This window comes from Uranotaenia lowii, chromosome 2, assembly GCF_029784155.1.
Source record: "Uranotaenia lowii strain MFRU-FL chromosome 2, ASM2978415v1, whole genome shotgun sequence".
Lineage (NCBI taxonomy): Eukaryota > Metazoa > Arthropoda > Insecta > Diptera > Culicidae > Uranotaenia > Uranotaenia lowii.
This window is the reverse complement of record NC_073692.1, coordinates 268528775-268545675: the sequence shown is the minus strand read 5'-3', so window position 1 is coordinate 268545675 and position 16901 is coordinate 268528775. Positions and strand designations below refer to the sequence as shown.

At 34.5% G+C, this 16901-nt stretch overlaps 1 long non-coding RNA gene across 1 annotated transcript; it reads right to left on the bottom strand.

Annotated features, from left to right (window-relative positions):
- Positions 1-14858: 14858 nt before the first annotated feature.
- Positions 14859-15983, bottom strand: LOC129750111 (uncharacterized). Its single transcript, XR_008738292.1, has 3 exons — positions 15398-15983; positions 15241-15325; positions 14859-15167 (listed from the first exon to the last, which is right to left on the bottom strand). It is a non-coding gene; the product is annotated as an uncharacterized LOC129750111 (long non-coding RNA).
- Between the last annotated feature and the right edge of the window lie 918 nt (positions 15984-16901).

The following is a 16901-nucleotide window of genomic DNA, read 5'->3' as shown; positions in this document are numbered from 1 at the left end:
GGATTAGGTTAAGTTTAAGTGTTGTTTTTATGGTCACTTGATGATAATTTTTGGATATTGAAAAAAAACGGTCATTTTCCATGAAAAAGCCCGTATAGAAAAAATGGCTGAAACCCCTATCAAATGATTAAGTTTGAAGAAAAAAAGAACATGGGAACAGTACGAGGACTTAGGGAATTGCGTGAAGGTAAAGTTTTATTTGTTTTTGAGGCCAAAAAATATTGAGAAATGTTTATAATTTTGCCCCTTGATGTATGCAGCAAAATTAATCAACTTTCGAGTATATTTGTTTTTGAAAGAAAACGTTGAAAAATTCAATCGAGTTCAAACAAAACATACTGTTATCGATTTTTTGAGCCTTCTGTGCTCAATGCCATCAAAACAATAAATTTGAAGATGTTGAGATTCGTAAAAACCGTAGTGATCAAAGTTACCCCGAAACTCGAAATCTGGTTTTGTAACAAACATTTAATTATTACCACCAATGTCGTTTGAATTTCCTGCAATCAATGATCATGTTTAATACTCCTCACCTCAGTAAGGGTTTTAAAGTTTTAAGGTATTACGAAAAAGCAACCCCTTCCAAAATATTGAAAAATGAATGAAAAAATTGATCAAAGTTCCCCCAGTTTACGGTACGTAACAAGTAGATTGTTTTTCTTCAAACCAACTTTAAAACTTCCAAACAGTAGAAACAGAAATCAAAATAGTACTTTAAAGCTTTTTTGAGTTTTTGCAAAACTTGATAAAGAATGAAGTTCCATGGACCTCGGAACAGCATTTGAACAGCAAAAAAGTTCCACAGAACTTTTGTACAGCTCTATGTGAACTTATGAGTTCGTTCCTTAAGCGATATCCGAACTTTTGGTTGCTTGGGCAATTTAAACATCAAAATCATTTATAGATAAAATTTACATTTAACACTGTGGAAGTTTTCCATAATGAAAAGTTTATTTCAATTAAAGAATTACAAACTGGAAGAAGAGAACTGTTTCCGTTTAGTTTGATTTATTCATTTTTTATTTAAGAGTGTATGAGGTTTATTTCTTAAACATTCAAACTAAAGGAATTTAAACTTAAAAACTATTTCTGTTTCGGTTTATTCCATAAAAGCTTTATTTTGATGTGTATAAGCTTTCTTTCTCGAAAATTTCTAAAGTGCCAGCTCAAAATCAGACTTACCCGAATGACATTGGTACTTTTTTAACTGGGTGCATCCATTTTTGCCGTTGAAAACCAACCGAAAAAGCCATAATCATGTGATAATTGAGATTACAACATTGGCTGTGATTCTTCGGTCACCCAAAGTCACCGAACCGGAGATAACAAAGTGTATTTTTTCCCTTGCAGCGAACTAATGAAGTCATGTTGACGTACGACTTTTGATGGTTCATTCTACATTTCAGATTTCAGTTGAATGTTGAATCCACATTGAGCTATATTTTACCTTCCATGACTTACACATTTTCGCATGTGTACACAGAGTGGTATAATTTCAGCAGAGCAGCAGAGTTCCGTATAAGGACGCTAGCAACAGCTAAAACAGAAAATCGATATCAAGCGTCGTCCACCGTTCGAGACAAGGAAGAAAAATCGGCACTGCCGAAAGAAAATTTTTCCCTACTTCTTATTTGTGTTTTCATCCAACGCATTTCACGGTCTGTCATGATTCGGTATTGGAAAAATCACAACAGTGAAAATACGCCGATTTCTCAAGTGGTCCAACTGCACACGTATGCCACTTGACTTTAGTGAAGTTCTCAAGCTTGAGCAATATCAGTCTGCAAATTTTTATTGGAGCTGATCATAGAACATTCCATTGTACATGATGTACCAGGTATTCGGATGTTCAAGTTTTGGACAGCTTGAAAAATAACCCAATTCTATTATTTGAAACTGATTTTTTCTATTTCCATTCCATGCTGTGAGTTTGAAGCGATTGATGACCCCGGTCGGACTGAAGCGTTTTCAGAGTAATTTGATACAATCACTGTTTCGCACTGTTTCATTTTAAACTTCATGTCGTTGCCCTGTTGGAAATCATGAATTAATAATAACGCACAACACCATATTCGACTCCACCAGAGTTTTGTACCACTTTTGTCTGCCTATTATTTTAGTAATTATTGTATACATGTTGAACTCACCAGGACAACAACTTATTTCACTTGTTCGTTGTATTGAAGCACCTAAACTTTAATCTAACAATTGCCCAGAAGTGAACAAGAAAAATCGTTTTCCGAAACCGACTGACAAGTGAGGAAGCGAATCTTTCAGCATTCTCAGTTCACGCTCACTCAGTATTACACCTATTTCACAGGACTTACCAAAGAGCTAGAGCAACTACTTTCTTCCTGCTTCTGGGGGAGGGAAAACTTCGCTCACGTTTGACACAGAAACAGAACCAAACTTGGCGTGCACACTTCCACATTTGCTGTCGCCGAATCAATCAAAGGCGTTCGTTTCAAGAGGGGCTTTTAAGCAGACCTTTAGAAAGGAGCTCCATAATTTGAAAGTTTATGTTCATGTTAAAAGTTAAACTAACGAATACAAATGATTTTTGATTATTTCATTCAAACCAAATACCTGTTCCAAACGTCGGAGAGTTCGGTCGATCTGGCCAATAAAATAAATATTTTGTGCTTCATTCCATAGCTGAAATTGTAACGAAGCTGACAATCGTTCCTTGTTCTAGAGCTAGATCAAAATGTTAGTAGAAACGGCGTCCAAGTTCCGCTTTTTCTTTTTTACAAAGAAGAAATAATAAAAAATTTACAGTGTATTTTTTAAAGTGGTCAGTATGATAATAGTAAACAATGCTTACTAAAAACTAAGCATTTCAGATTGCTCGGTTTTATCCAGACTTGCCCGGATATTCAAAGTTAAATTCGGGAAAAGTTCGGTTCGACTCGGCTGCCTGGATATCGTGAGAATGATCCCGGAATTAAGCATATTAATCACAAAATAAAAAAATACAATTAACATTATGTTTGAATTAAACAGTTTGAATTTAGCTTATAACTTTTTGAGCTGTTAGCTGTTACAGCCAAAATATTTTTTTGGAAATCTAAAATACGGTTTGAACACCGCAGTTGTTTTCTTTATTCCCCTTTTTAATTTTTTGATAAAAAGATAAAACCTGGATTGTTTACGAATCCAGGATTAGGGGTTGACAACGTTAAAATTCACAACCCGAATTTTGTTAGATTTGGAGAAAAGTCGGCCAGTCCGGTTATGTGAGGGAAAAATATCTGGATTGCTTAGTTAATGTGCTGTGTGAAGTCACATTTTTACAAGCTTGAACCTTTCATTATCAACATATGAATTGATACAAAAAGCAGAGAAATTTCAACGGATTCAGCGTTCCCATATTTGAAAAACGGCTAGTGAACTGAACAGAACATTAGATTAAATTGCAATTTGATGCTCTTTGATGCACAATAAATATGTAATTAGAATAAAATAAATCAAATAGCTTAACTTAAGTAGAAATAATGTCAAAAAAAAAATTCGGATGATCGGATGAACTAGCAATAAAAATCTACAAAAAATTGACATCTTCGATGTGCTACAGTAGACTGAGTCGATTTGGATTCATTTTTGAATTTCCCAAACTCAGGGGTGTAAAAACGCTTCGTTTTGGTTCAAAACTCATCTACGATTTTTTGAAGAATTTTTAAGTAACGTTTACATGAGTAAATTTAAACTTTGAGGATTGTATGTGAAAATTGGGTAGTTAGCAAGGTATTGCACGACTACTTTTTTATGCAATACTTTGCTAGGCACCAAGCAGTGATGTCAATCGAATTTGTTGTTTTTCAATGCCAAACAGAGGTGCCAGGTGTCCTGATTTATCAGGATTTGTCCTGATTTTCGAGAGACCGTCCTGATTTTTCAAAAACTCTCGAATTGTCCTGATTTTCAGAAATGTGTCCTTAAAATGTCCTGATTTTCAAAAAGACATTTCAATTAAAAACAAATTTTTAATTAAACTATGAGAACTTCGAACCAATGTGTAAAAAAATAGTCAAACTCGTTTGACCGATGGTAATCGTCGGTCCAGATGATATTTAAATGGTGTTCTTCGATATGAAATGCAAGCCAGCTAAGAAGCTGCTCCCGTCTGTTGCATAAATTAAGGCGTTTACAGCACATGTATTTCGCCATTGGTTATGCAATCTAAGTAGAGCTACATATTGATTCCATCAATTTACAGGTGTCCTGAAAAATCCTGATTTTTTTATCGCGGCGTCCTGATTTTTTGACGAAACCACCTGGCACCCCTGATGCCAAACGACATGAGCGCTATAGGTCGATTCACGCGCTGCCTGACCTCACTGTTTTTGACACTTCGCGATTTCTGTTTTGATTCCTTATTTTCCAATTCTACACGCTGAGGAAGCGAAGCAAACATTTGGGTCCTTATTCAATTCTCATTCACACATTTTTAGCAATAGTTCTAAGCTCAATTTTTTTATTAAAAAAAATTAAAAAGAAAATAATAGTTGTTTAGGAATAAGATGTTTTTAAACATCAAATAATGAAAAATCAATCATTTTGTTTGTTAATCCAGCTGAAAACAGAGATATTTAAATAAATGGATTTAAACTTAAAAAAAGTTAAAGTTAAGTTGAAATTTAAACTATTCGACGTTATTTTTAGTTCTCGAGAATATTATATCGTAAAAATTAAGAATAGTTCATCCTTTTATTTCAGTATGTTTACCGAAGAATTTTCCTATATTGGATTCTGCTGTCCGTGAATTGTGTTTTCGTACAAGTATTGGCATTTGTTTACAGTTTCCGGTCAGAATAACACAAGAAACTTCCGGACAATCAATACATTAGGACGATGGGATTTTTGTTTCAAGTAGAAGCGCTGCCCCAGAATATTCAATACAAAGTCGGATGGTCCAGAACAAATAAGTTGAAAACTGGGGTTTAAAAACATGTTTAAAAATTTCAATAAACAGACCTCCTCTTCGATTTTTTTTAAATTTTCAACTTTCTATTAATTCCCGGAGAGATAACTTAAGAAACCAAAAAAAAAAACGCGCTAAATTTAGTTCACAAAATGGGTCTTGGTTTTTTACTATCCTCAAACTGAGTTTTGAGTTAAATTTCTTGACCGTGCAACTACACTAAAAATTTCGCCGCACCCCATTTCTCGTTCGTAAAATTTTGTAAACAGGACGCGCAAACTGTCACCAAAAAAGGGAGCTACGTCATCGTGAATCGACCCATGGAAAGCACGACAAAACTGATGCCAGGGTGTTTTGTAGCGCGGCAAGTTAAAAATCAAAAAGGAATATTGTTGTTTCTCGACTTGAAGCAGTGATTTCGGATTTTAAGCACAATCATTCCAAATTTGTGATTATAAAATAGCAGGGTGGCCACTCAAACTCAATTTTTGATTTCCCGCATTTTCCCCGCATGGTCACATGAAATTCCCGATTTTCAAAAACAAAAAAAAACAGTGCTAAAAGCTCCATTCAGCGGTTTTCTACGTTTAATTTGTGTTGAAATTTCATCATAATTTTTGGAATTAAATCCAAAAATAAAGGCATATTTAAGATAATTTTAAATTTTAAAAACTTATTGAATAGAGCGACTAATAAGTAAATTCAAATCACAAAGAAGGTAATTTTTAAGTCTTATGTTTTTAAGTTTTAAGTCTTAAAATCGTGTTGCAGTCTTCGGGTGAAATATTTGTCTCAACTTAAGCCTTAAAAAAAATAACCATAAAGAACAATCGACTAGTTATAGATGAAAAATCAGTATTTTTTGTTTCTCCCGAGCAAAATTCCGTAGAATCCTATTCACATTTGAGACTCAAGCGACCCCTCCCTATGGTCATTTCTTTCTTAAATTTGTCATGTGATCTTCTGGTAAACTAATAAATAATTTTGACATGGAGCGAATGAGATTTACCATGTTTAATTCTTCCTATTACTATGATAAGTACACCGCGGTTCGTTAAATTATTCAAAAATGCAAAAATAAACTGTTATGGTAAAGTAACCATAACTTCTTCAAATTTTAACCAATTTTGATAAATAACCACTTGGAATCTTTGTTTTGAATTGACATTGAAGAGCTATAGAAAATCAGATTTTAAAATGATAAATGTTACCATCGAGTCTTAAACTTTCACTGAAACAAAAATTGTTTCTTCGTTTTTTTATATTTTTTTTTATCATACAGTCACTAATAATAACAATACTGTTGATCAGACGCAAAAATAGTGTTCCCGTGATCGATAGAAAGTTTATTCACCTTTAATATGCAAAAAAGGATTTCAAATTACTGTTATGTAGTCCGAGATATTGTAATCTAAGTACAAGTACTTTTTTTTATTTTTCCGAATTTTCACATTTGGAGCATAACTCAAAAACTGTTCTACAGAGATTTTATTGAATTTCATTTTCGGATCCAGCGCCCGATTTCACATTAAAAATATAGGTCGTGTAATAGAGTTCACGATTTTTCTTTAATTTTGTAAACTAGTGTAATTCATTTGAATATTTTTCCTGAATTTTTATTTTACACTGGAGGACATATGGTCGGAATTCGACCAGACCGAACAAAACGCCATCAGTATTTTTTTCGAGAAACTTCAGTTGAATTTAAAAATCAATCCTTTAAGGGGGGAGTAGACTTTCAAAAAATCGATTTTTATATTTTTTATTTTCTTATTGTAAAACATTTCAAGAATGTTGTGTCAAATTTTCAAGTCAATCGAAGCAAAACTGTAGAAATTATAGACCTTTATCTCCTCTTATCTAATACTGCAAGAGTTCTAGAGCAGAAACTTCAAACGCGTTTGTAGTGACTTTTTCATTTTTTTCGAGTTTGTTTTTCTCCGGAAAGACGCTCGACCGTTTTTCACATTTTTAAAGTCAGTGGACATCGTCATTTACTACACCGATTCTTTTCGAATTTGGAACATATTTTCTACATATAAAATACCAAACTCCAACGATTTTCTTGTTTTTACTTTGGGGAGATTTCACAGATAAAAAATGGCGGATTTTTTCGTGAAAAATCGTAGTTTTTACTTCAAACAGCCACAAAAATTTCATAAGTTTTTTTTAAGTTAAATAAAATCGTTGGGGTCGAGCAAAACATCTATTAAAAATATTTTGCTCTAATTTTTTTTGACTTCAGATGATTCTGTGCTGAGATACAGTGTCCAACGCAAATCCTGTTTTCTAAAAGGCATCCTCGAAAGTGCTCCGTCACCGGCTCATTTTTCAATATTTTTCTACGAAAAAATTACTAAATGTTCTTTTAACAATGCTTTGTATAATGCAAAAAATTTGAATACATTTGTTTGAACGATAGCTCTAAAAAAACTCGTGAAAATTGTGTTTTTTTTACCCATTAGACCCTAAAGAAACAATCAGTAGTTTTTAATCCAAGGAACTGATTTCCGTCAATCATATACGCTATTTCAATCTGATAAATAAGATTTAAATTCTGTTGTTTCAAAATTTTCTCATGGCGATGCCGCTAAGTTCGGACTGGTCAAATCATACAAAATATTCGTTAATAAGGTCAATAGAGGTTTGAAATGTTAAATTCTAACATTACTTAGAATATAGGCCCCAAAGTTCGTAACTATGCTAGGCATTTATTGAAAGTTTATTCTTCTTTAGTATGTACTTTTATTTTGCTGAACCGTTTTTCTATTTAAATATTCAACGCTTCAAGAAATCTCTCGAAAGAAATGTTGCAGGCTGACCGGTTCTAGCCGGACTTGCCTAGATATTTGAAACAAAATTTAGGAAAGATTGGATTCACTTTATTTGCTAAAAAACAAAGGCTCGAATATAGTTATTAAAATTCTTATGTTTTTGTGTCCAAAAACGATTTTTTAGAGCAAATTTCATTAAAATAATCATGTACGATTTTCTAAAATCTTTAAATACGATTTGAAATCTGTTGAAATGTTTCAATTAAAACACCAATTTGAGTGTTTTTTTCTTCTCTCGTTTCATGTTGAATAATATCTAGGTTTTAACCAAACTTGCCTGAGATTGCTCAGATTTTGGGTTGAAAATTTGGTTATCTTATTTTAATCGCCGCTGGGATATATTCTTCTGTGAAAATTCAAGGTAGAATATTTAGAAAGAACATGAAAGTATTATAGGTGGAAAGGGGTAGAAGAAATTGAATAGTCGGTGAAAATGTGAGCAGGGCTTTTGTTTTGTGAACAGCTTTTGAACTACTTGCGTGATTCTTTGCCGCTCGCCGTTTCAATGTTGATAGGAAGCGCTGAAGAAACCCATCGCATTCTTACCCACATTGAAACACGGACGGGTCGGACACATGAGATTGTGTCCGTACGGGCAAAAATTTTGAAAACAAATGTCAGGATTTTGGCAGGTTTTCAGATAAAATAGCCAGGATTTGCTCGAACCGGATACGAGCTGGAAAAATTCTAAAGTAAACGACGAATCTCTGACTTCACTTCATAAGCAGATATCGACCCATAATCGAAGTTCTAATTTATAATGCAATTTCAATGACACATGGATAACTGATAGTTTCAATTATGTGCATAATTTGTTGATGTTCAGAATTTTGGTTAAGGCATTGTATTACTTTAACCAAATAGAAGATGCAAGTTCAAAGGGAGTCGACGTGTTAACACTATTAACCCTGTTATTTGTTTTATTATTTTCGTTTTATTTGATTTTTTGTAAACCTCCGCAAATGCGGCGATTTGGCGTGGTATTAAAAGGGTTAAAGACGACAAAGAAATTCAAACCGAAAAATATCATATTTCCACCAGCTATTTCTCGGTAACAACTGGAAATTGAAGTCTACAGTTTTATCATTTTTAAGTTGCTCGAAGTTTCTGTTTTAATTTTTCAGAACACGATTTGGGTGTTAATTTCAAAAATTTTCAGTTAATTTGGAGCAATTTGTTCATTTAAATATATATGCATAGAGCAGCTAAGCCCAAAATTCTCGATATCTTGGAGTAATTCCCGATTTTTTTCCGATGGATTTTAAATCCCGACTTTTTCCCGCATTTCCCGACTTTCCCGAAAGGGTGGCCACCCTGAATCAGGTGTAAAGTACCCATTTGCAACTTTGATAAGATGCCCAATCCTTCTTATCAGATTTCTGATTTCTTGTTTATATTTGAGATCCTAAGAGCAAAAACGTTTAAGTGCCAAAATGATAAATTTTAAGTTAGGTTTAAACGAAAACTACAATTTATCGAAAATTCATGGAAAATAGCGCAACACGTATCGAAGTATCAGTGCCTTAGGCATGTGTATCAAATAGGTAAATCGTAGACTGATGAATAAAAATATCAAAAAAATTTGACGTTGGCTTATTTTTTAAGCAAGTCAAAAAACATCCATTTTAAAGAAAACCTTTAAACTTTACTTAACCATTTTTTCCAGAAAAAATTTCCCCCTCTTGGAAACTGACGCTGCTGTGTCCTGCAGCGTATTACGGAGTGTTCTTCCTGTTTTTTTTTTTCTCAAAAATGCTCAATAACAGCAAAATTACGACACGACAGCAGGCACGAGAAAGAGCGTACTGTTCTGCTCTTCCCCATTCGGACGGAAGGTTGACGATGGACGATGAGTCAAGTGGCCACGGGGTGCGATTGCGCAATTGATGCGTCTCGTTCGAAGCATGGCTCCCATTCCATTCTTCTAGAATCAGACCAACCAAACCACAACGAAACGAACGCTGTCGAACGTTAGCAATTTTGAGGCGGCAGCCGGGACAGTTCTTATTTTCACTTTTTGTTGGATTTTTCCCCCGCTTTTAATATTTGTTTGTTGCCGAGAAGTGCCGCTAGAGATATATTCCTTCATGGATGATGACGGCCGTGGTGCTTTGGTGTGTGATAATGTTGATGTCTAACAGATTGAACTCTTTGCTGAAAGCTGACTACTAGCGCTGTATATCGACGAGAGAGACATGCATTGATTGTGAGCTCGCACGCAAACATCGAAGGTAAATTTTATTTTTGCACCACGGGTTTTGACGGGACAGTAAAAAAAAAAGAACCTGTGGCAACTTTCCAGAGCTCTGGCTCCAGCTGTCCTGGAGCCTAGCCTGGGCTAAGAGCCGCGCTATCGTGTTTGATCAGATAACGTTTCGATAAGAGGAGAAAAATCAACTGCACGCTACCTTATCGAAGTGCACTTAAATGTTTTGTCTATTGAAATAACAAGATCAATATTATTTTATTAACATTATTTTCCCCAGAAACCAATCTGATCAAGGAAATTGAAAAATTCTTTTTCAATGACATCATTCAATGCAATCTCTTAATCGTGACACATATGTAGGTAATATGTTTGCTAAACACATGATAATGTAAAAGCCGGGAGGTGTACGGACTCTGAAAACCTGTTTAACTGAAGCTGAAAATAGATATTTCTTATCTGATAGCTGATAAGTAGATATTTTTTATCTGTCAAGCAATGAGTGCTAGCCGCTCGGACTCCATGCTATTTCAACTCATTTATATTCGGCATTATTTAAAAAAATTGCAGTAGATATAAGTGAGTATATTTTAGCAAAAGATGTACCTTTTTAATGAAAACTTATGGTTTCAGTTAAACATCTTAGTTGTATCTGTGTATCTTTCACTGTAAATCGTACAGGAGAGTGCTGACGAATATCGCTTTATACTTTGACTGTAGTTTATTCCAGATTTTCTTGAAATATCCAGGCTTGCCCATAAATCCAATAAAGAATTCGAGATGAGTCAAATCTAGTCGGGATGCCCAGATATTGTTCAAAACTTCCCGGATTTTGCCCGGCTTTATTCAAATAATTTGCTAAATCAAATTAAAAACTCTTATTTTTCTTTGAAAATTTCGAGATTTTGTGTTCAAAAACGATTATTATCTTGCTCAATTTCGACTTTCATCTTAATCGATATCAAATAAGCAATTTCAAATTATTTGACACCAGTTTCGACGTGTTTATTACAGATTTCAAAGGAACCCATCTCTTTGGTGATAAACGCCCTTGAAGCGACAAATCAGCTGATGTCCTTTCAGTTATTGGTGAAATTTTTTTAATACGAGAGACCCCTACTTGAAAAATATCTTGTAATAATACATCATCTGGTTATAAATCTTAGTTTATTTAGATATGGGAAACTTTCTTTTACTAATAGCTCGTTCATTTATAATCGGACATTCGAAATTTTGACAGCATTTTGCTGCCCTTTGAAAGTACTATCAGACCTATTATTGTTAAAATTTAAAATTCACGCGTTTTTAAGATATTTTACGATGCAAGAGAAAAAGAAAAAAATAATTTTGCACAGTTTCCTTCAAAATCCGTCATTATTAAATTGATAGCTGATAAAACCGTTGATTATTCAAAGAACTACACTGCCGTTCTAAGCAAGAATGTCCCATGTGACTTTTGGGTCATTTTCACTTTTTTGCTGGAAACGGTTTCTTTTAGTGTTAACTTTCGAATAAAAACACAAACAAGTATACTTTGTTCTGAAACGAAATTTTCATCAAGGTGGTTGTCTCTATGTTGATAGTTCTACGCAAGAATGTCACACTAGAGAAAATTCTATGAAAAATGTAAATTTTATTTTAAAATGAGTTCAAACTGTTGAATTTAATGCTATTCACTGAAAAGAACACTAAAATAGAGGGCAGAGGAGGAGCGAGAAGCCTTGAGTGTTTTATTATTATTATTATTATTTTATTAAAGACATTTTACCATTTTCATGGCATTCGTGTCTTAAAGTTTCTTAAAAGCTAATTTACATAATGATATCCTAACTTTAATCTTATCGAACATTTCAATAGCTTTCATGAAGCTTATAATTGCTTTTTCTTTCGATGAATCGTTATGTAGAATTCCACTGATATCTCCGGTTATTCCATGATCTCGTCTGGCTTGGTCATATCCATTGCAATCAACGAGAATATGTTGAACAGTAGTCCGTACTCCACAGAATTGACATACAGATGGCGAGTCTTTCTTAAAAAGGAATGAATGAGTTAATCGAGTATGTCCTATCACGGAAAATAATAAAAAGGTAAAATTTACCGAGACAGCAAAGGTGAATGCTCGCAAAAGCCAAAAAGGTAACTTCTACCTATTCGAGGTAAAACTCACCTCACATTGAGGTAAAATATACCTGAAACGAAGAATGAAAAAAGGTACAATTCACCGAGAAAAAATGTGAATCCAAAAAAGGTAAATTTCACCTCGTAGCGAGGTGAAGTTCACCTGAATTGAGCTGAATCAAAAAGTATAATTCACCTAGAAAGAAAGGTAAATCCAAATAAGGTAAAACTTACCTCGTAGCGAGGTGAAGTTGACCTGGATTGAGCTCAACAAAACGGTACAAATCATCTCGAAAAAAAGTAACTATTTGACGAATCCGTTTATTGAGGTTAAGCTGTTTTGCCGTTGAGGAACAAGTTCTGCTTCGTGCACAATATGTGAAAATCGGAACAATATACTTAATAATACTTTGCTTTTGTTTCAGATCGGCCCACAGAGGTTCGTGTTGTATTCCCGTCAGCCTTCAGATATTATTCCGGACAAGCCGGACCTGACAAGCTTGGCGAACAAAGGACTTGCCTCAACAATTTTTAAAGAACACGGTGATATATTTCAAAAATAAATATTAGGTAACTCCCTATTTATTTCAAATAAATACCAATTTTTTCATGAATTGTGTTTTTTTTTTAAATTAATTATTATTGAAGAAACCAATCAAACAAACAAGCATTTACCTTTTAAATCAGTGAATGGGAAAACGGTATTATTTACTATTTTGCTAGGTGAATGAGAAAATGGTAAAATCTACCTTTTTGCTAGGTAAATTTACCTTTTTGCTAGGTGAATGACAAAAAGGTAAAATTTACCTCGAAAGAGGGGTGGAAAAAATTCACCTAGCAAAATGGTAAATTTTACCTTTTTTTTATTTTCCGTGTATTCTTAACCTACTCAAGCCTTGAGTGTTTTATTCAGATAAATTTTCACTAAACACTTTTCGGTAGGCACTACTTACAGGATCCATACTCAACTATACATTTTTATAAACAAAAAGGAACGCATTTCTCAAATTACGGTTTAGCATGAGTTTTTGGGAAAAAAATAAACTACGCAAGCTTTTAAAATGATAGAAAAATTGTAGCCGTGTGACAGTTTTTCGTAGAACTAGCATCGGCATGCGTTCTGATTCTATGTAAAAGTGTCACACGGAGCATTTTTGGCTCTAATTTGCTGTTTTTTTTTTTGTAGGAAATGTATTTTTTTGGTAGAAAACATTGTAAAATAATTAACTTGAACTGTTCACTTCGAAAAAACTGTCGATGAATTTTTAGTTTGAGAGAAAAATTGGAAATATACCTGATATTTCAATCGCGTTTTTCTCGTTTGCACGTTTTTCCACATGGGACAATCTTGCTTAGAACGACAGTTACAGTGTGTGAAAAAGTATGCAAACAATGACAAAAATGTCCACAAAGTTCAAATCAAGCATTGGAGTACAGTATTGTTCCGATTTTGTCAGCTCCCGATTTCGTCTACCCCCGATTTTGTCTATCCCCGATTTTGTCAGCATTTTATCCCGATTTTGTCAGCCTTTAAATTTAGTTGAAATTTTCTGCTTTTGAGCGAAAATTCCCAGTCATTTAACACTGTATGTTTTTTTGGGGGTTATCCTGACCCACGTAGAGGACTACCCATTTACCACTTGGTATTTAAAGGGTTGGTATTTATCCCTTTAATGCATAGTGTTGTTTTAAAACAAAACTAATCAAAATCCAAATATCTCGAAAACGCGTGGATATTTTTGAGTGATGTATATACAAAAAATATTCTAGAGATTGAAAGAAATTAGCTTATGGTATTCTTATCACGATTTTTCAATGCATGTGTGAGATATCGAACAATGTATGCAAAAAAATTGCTAAAATCAAATTTATTAATTTTTTTGAAAAAAGTTGTTTTTGGAAAATTGCTCTTATTTCTTCAGATTTGCAAATTCTAAATTTTTTTAAAATTTCAATCAATCACAAACACCTTCCTGTACCCAATTAATAAAGTTTTGAAGAAATAAGCAAAACCGTAATGTAAAGAACTAAGAATTTCAAAAATATTTTTTCATCTTTGATGGACCATAACTTTTATAATACAGTATTGTTCCGATTTTATCAGCTCCCGATTTTGTCTACCTTTAAATTTAGTTGAAATTTTCTGCTTCTCATCCATGCATTTTTGGACGCAAGGTACGTTACGGGAAGTTTGACGTTCTTAAAGGCTCTGGGATTCCGAGATGTTCCGATTACGACCAGAGGGAGCTTATGGTCTGCTGTGACATTGGCGCATGGCATGAAAGTGATGCGCTCTTTAATAATTTTACGCCCTGGAGCACTAGTCTCTTTCGAACCAACAAGTGATTCTGTTGGCAACATTTTAAAAAACAATTCCGATCGTCCGCATTATACACCATCTGAGCAGTAAGCTCTCGATGAAGTATTTCCTCGTGAAAGTTCTCCAAAAAACCCTCAACACTTCCTATATCGCTCGACAACGCTTCGCCACATATCTTAAGCTTGCGGATACCATAGCGCTTTTTGAAGATATGTATCCAGTGCAGTGAAAATTTAAATGAATCTGGGACGTTGCAAATCGCTGAAATCCGCACAGTTGACGAGAACCTTGGCTGGCAGCAAGTGAAGACGCTGGCTACGGATCGCCAGCAGTGGAGATCTTTTATTTTAGCCCTATGCGCCGGTCAATCGGCGCTGGACCCTTAGGTAGGTAGGTAGGTGGGACGTTGCAACTTCCAGCAAACGTTTGAGCTTTGACTATGAGCATGGTCGAAGAAACTGTTTTGTTCAGGCGTCGTTGGTTAAGAAACCAAAGAAACAAAACATCCTCCAAATTTTTATACGCACCTGTGGAAACGTATTTGAAAGTCTTACCAAGACGACACGAGGTGTTGGATGCCGCACGAAGTATGGAGTCAGCATTCTTTTGAATTTTTCTGACGGTTGTTGGATGGATGTTGAACTTCTTCGCGATGTCTACTTTCTTCGCAGCCTTGTCCTCAAGATTCCGAAGGATTTTGATTTTTTTCCTTAAGGCTGAGCGAGTTTCGTTTTTTTTCTCAGTAGCCACTATTTTTGGAGACATCTGTAAATTGTTAAAAAAAAAAGCCATCTGTTTTAAAACCCGTACAATTTGAAGCACTTAGGATAGTACAAACCTTGCTCTGCACAGTGCTTAGCTATTAATAGTGACTCTTTTTAAAGTAAGTTATAACGAAGGTTCTGATGGTGTTTCCGATATTACTGCGGAAAATTTGGTAAACGTATGCATTAGGAAACAGTATTTTCAGATTTTATTTGGAGTTCAGAACTTACCTCACCTTACCTCGGCGGTTGGAAGCAGAAAGAGGTTGTTGAATATTGACACCTAATCATGAAGCATTTCTGTAATGTTGGCAGCAGTGAGCTGTCAACACGTGCTGTTAGGTTCAAGATGAATTACACTCAGAATAAAAACAACCCAAAATTAAGAACGCCCGGGCATCAAAACAAAGTTTAGGTGCTGTTCTTAATTTTGGGCTGCTGTCAACACCCCAAAATAAAAGTTCACAGCTTGAACTGACTGCCCCAAAAACTTATCGTTAGGAATTTGTTTCGTTTCTTGTCGCCATGCTGTTTACTTTTGTTAAAAACTTTTTTTTCCAATGAAAAAGGAGCGAAAAATCGTTGGTAAGCTATTAAACAATTAGTACAAACATTTTATTATAGTAAAAAGTGTAATTCAAAACCATTTATTTTAATTTCCAGATACATCAGTTGTTGAAATTTTGGAAGGATTGGAAGAAATTGCAGGAACGGATCAACAAATTGAACGGGGATACCACAGAAATATAGAAAGCTAGGTGAGTGTAAAAAAATTTGTTAACAGAAGATTTGTGAGTAAGCTTCAACATGCAGTTGAATCGACAATAGATTATTTCTATATTTTATATCATCAACAACCCAATAAATATGACGTTACTTTTGTTTTTATTGCACATTGATTCTAATATTTTTCTTCTTTATTTTCCATTCTCATTACAGAGCTCGAAAAAAATCACCATGGAAATTATAAATAAGACCCCAATAAAAAACAATGAACAGAAAACTACTTACAGTCATAATAAAAAAAAACTTCAAACAACGCATTTGTCTTTTTTTAATGAATATATGTCCATTTGAAATGCTATGAGCAGCAAATAAATATCGTTTTCTCGTCAGAATGGCTTTCTCAATTTTGGGGTGTGAGAAAGAGCCCGATTCTCAAGTTTGGGAAAACCCCTCCGAACTTATTTTCGTCGGGAGCCAGTTTCATCCGATTTTGCGGCATTTCAACTTGGTTTTGGGTTGTAGCGGCTTAGAGTGTAAGTTTAAAGTGATCTAACTTATGTGATCAACAAATTTAGCTGTTTTGCAATTGCATATCAATCCTGCAGCTACGCACCAACGGTTTTTCAAATGGCATGTACACAATCCATTGTATGAAGGGTGTTTGTAAACAATCACTTAGGGTTGAGTTTTTGAACAGGTCCTCCATTTTGCTATTTGCAGGACCATTCATTTGACGCCTCAAGAACTCAAATCGGTTAAGCGGTCATCGAGAAACGTGTGTGACATTATTTTGTAACATGCACACATACATACACACATACAGACATGTTCCGATCTCGACGAACTGAGTCGAATGGTATATGACACTTGGCCCTCCGGGCCTCGGATCGAAAGTTGGTTTTTCAAGCGACATTTATATCCTTCTTTGTAAGAAGGGTAAAAAATAAAGAAAAGGGTGCAATGTCACCCCTTATCACGGTATTGACATGAAATATCGAAATAACAAGTA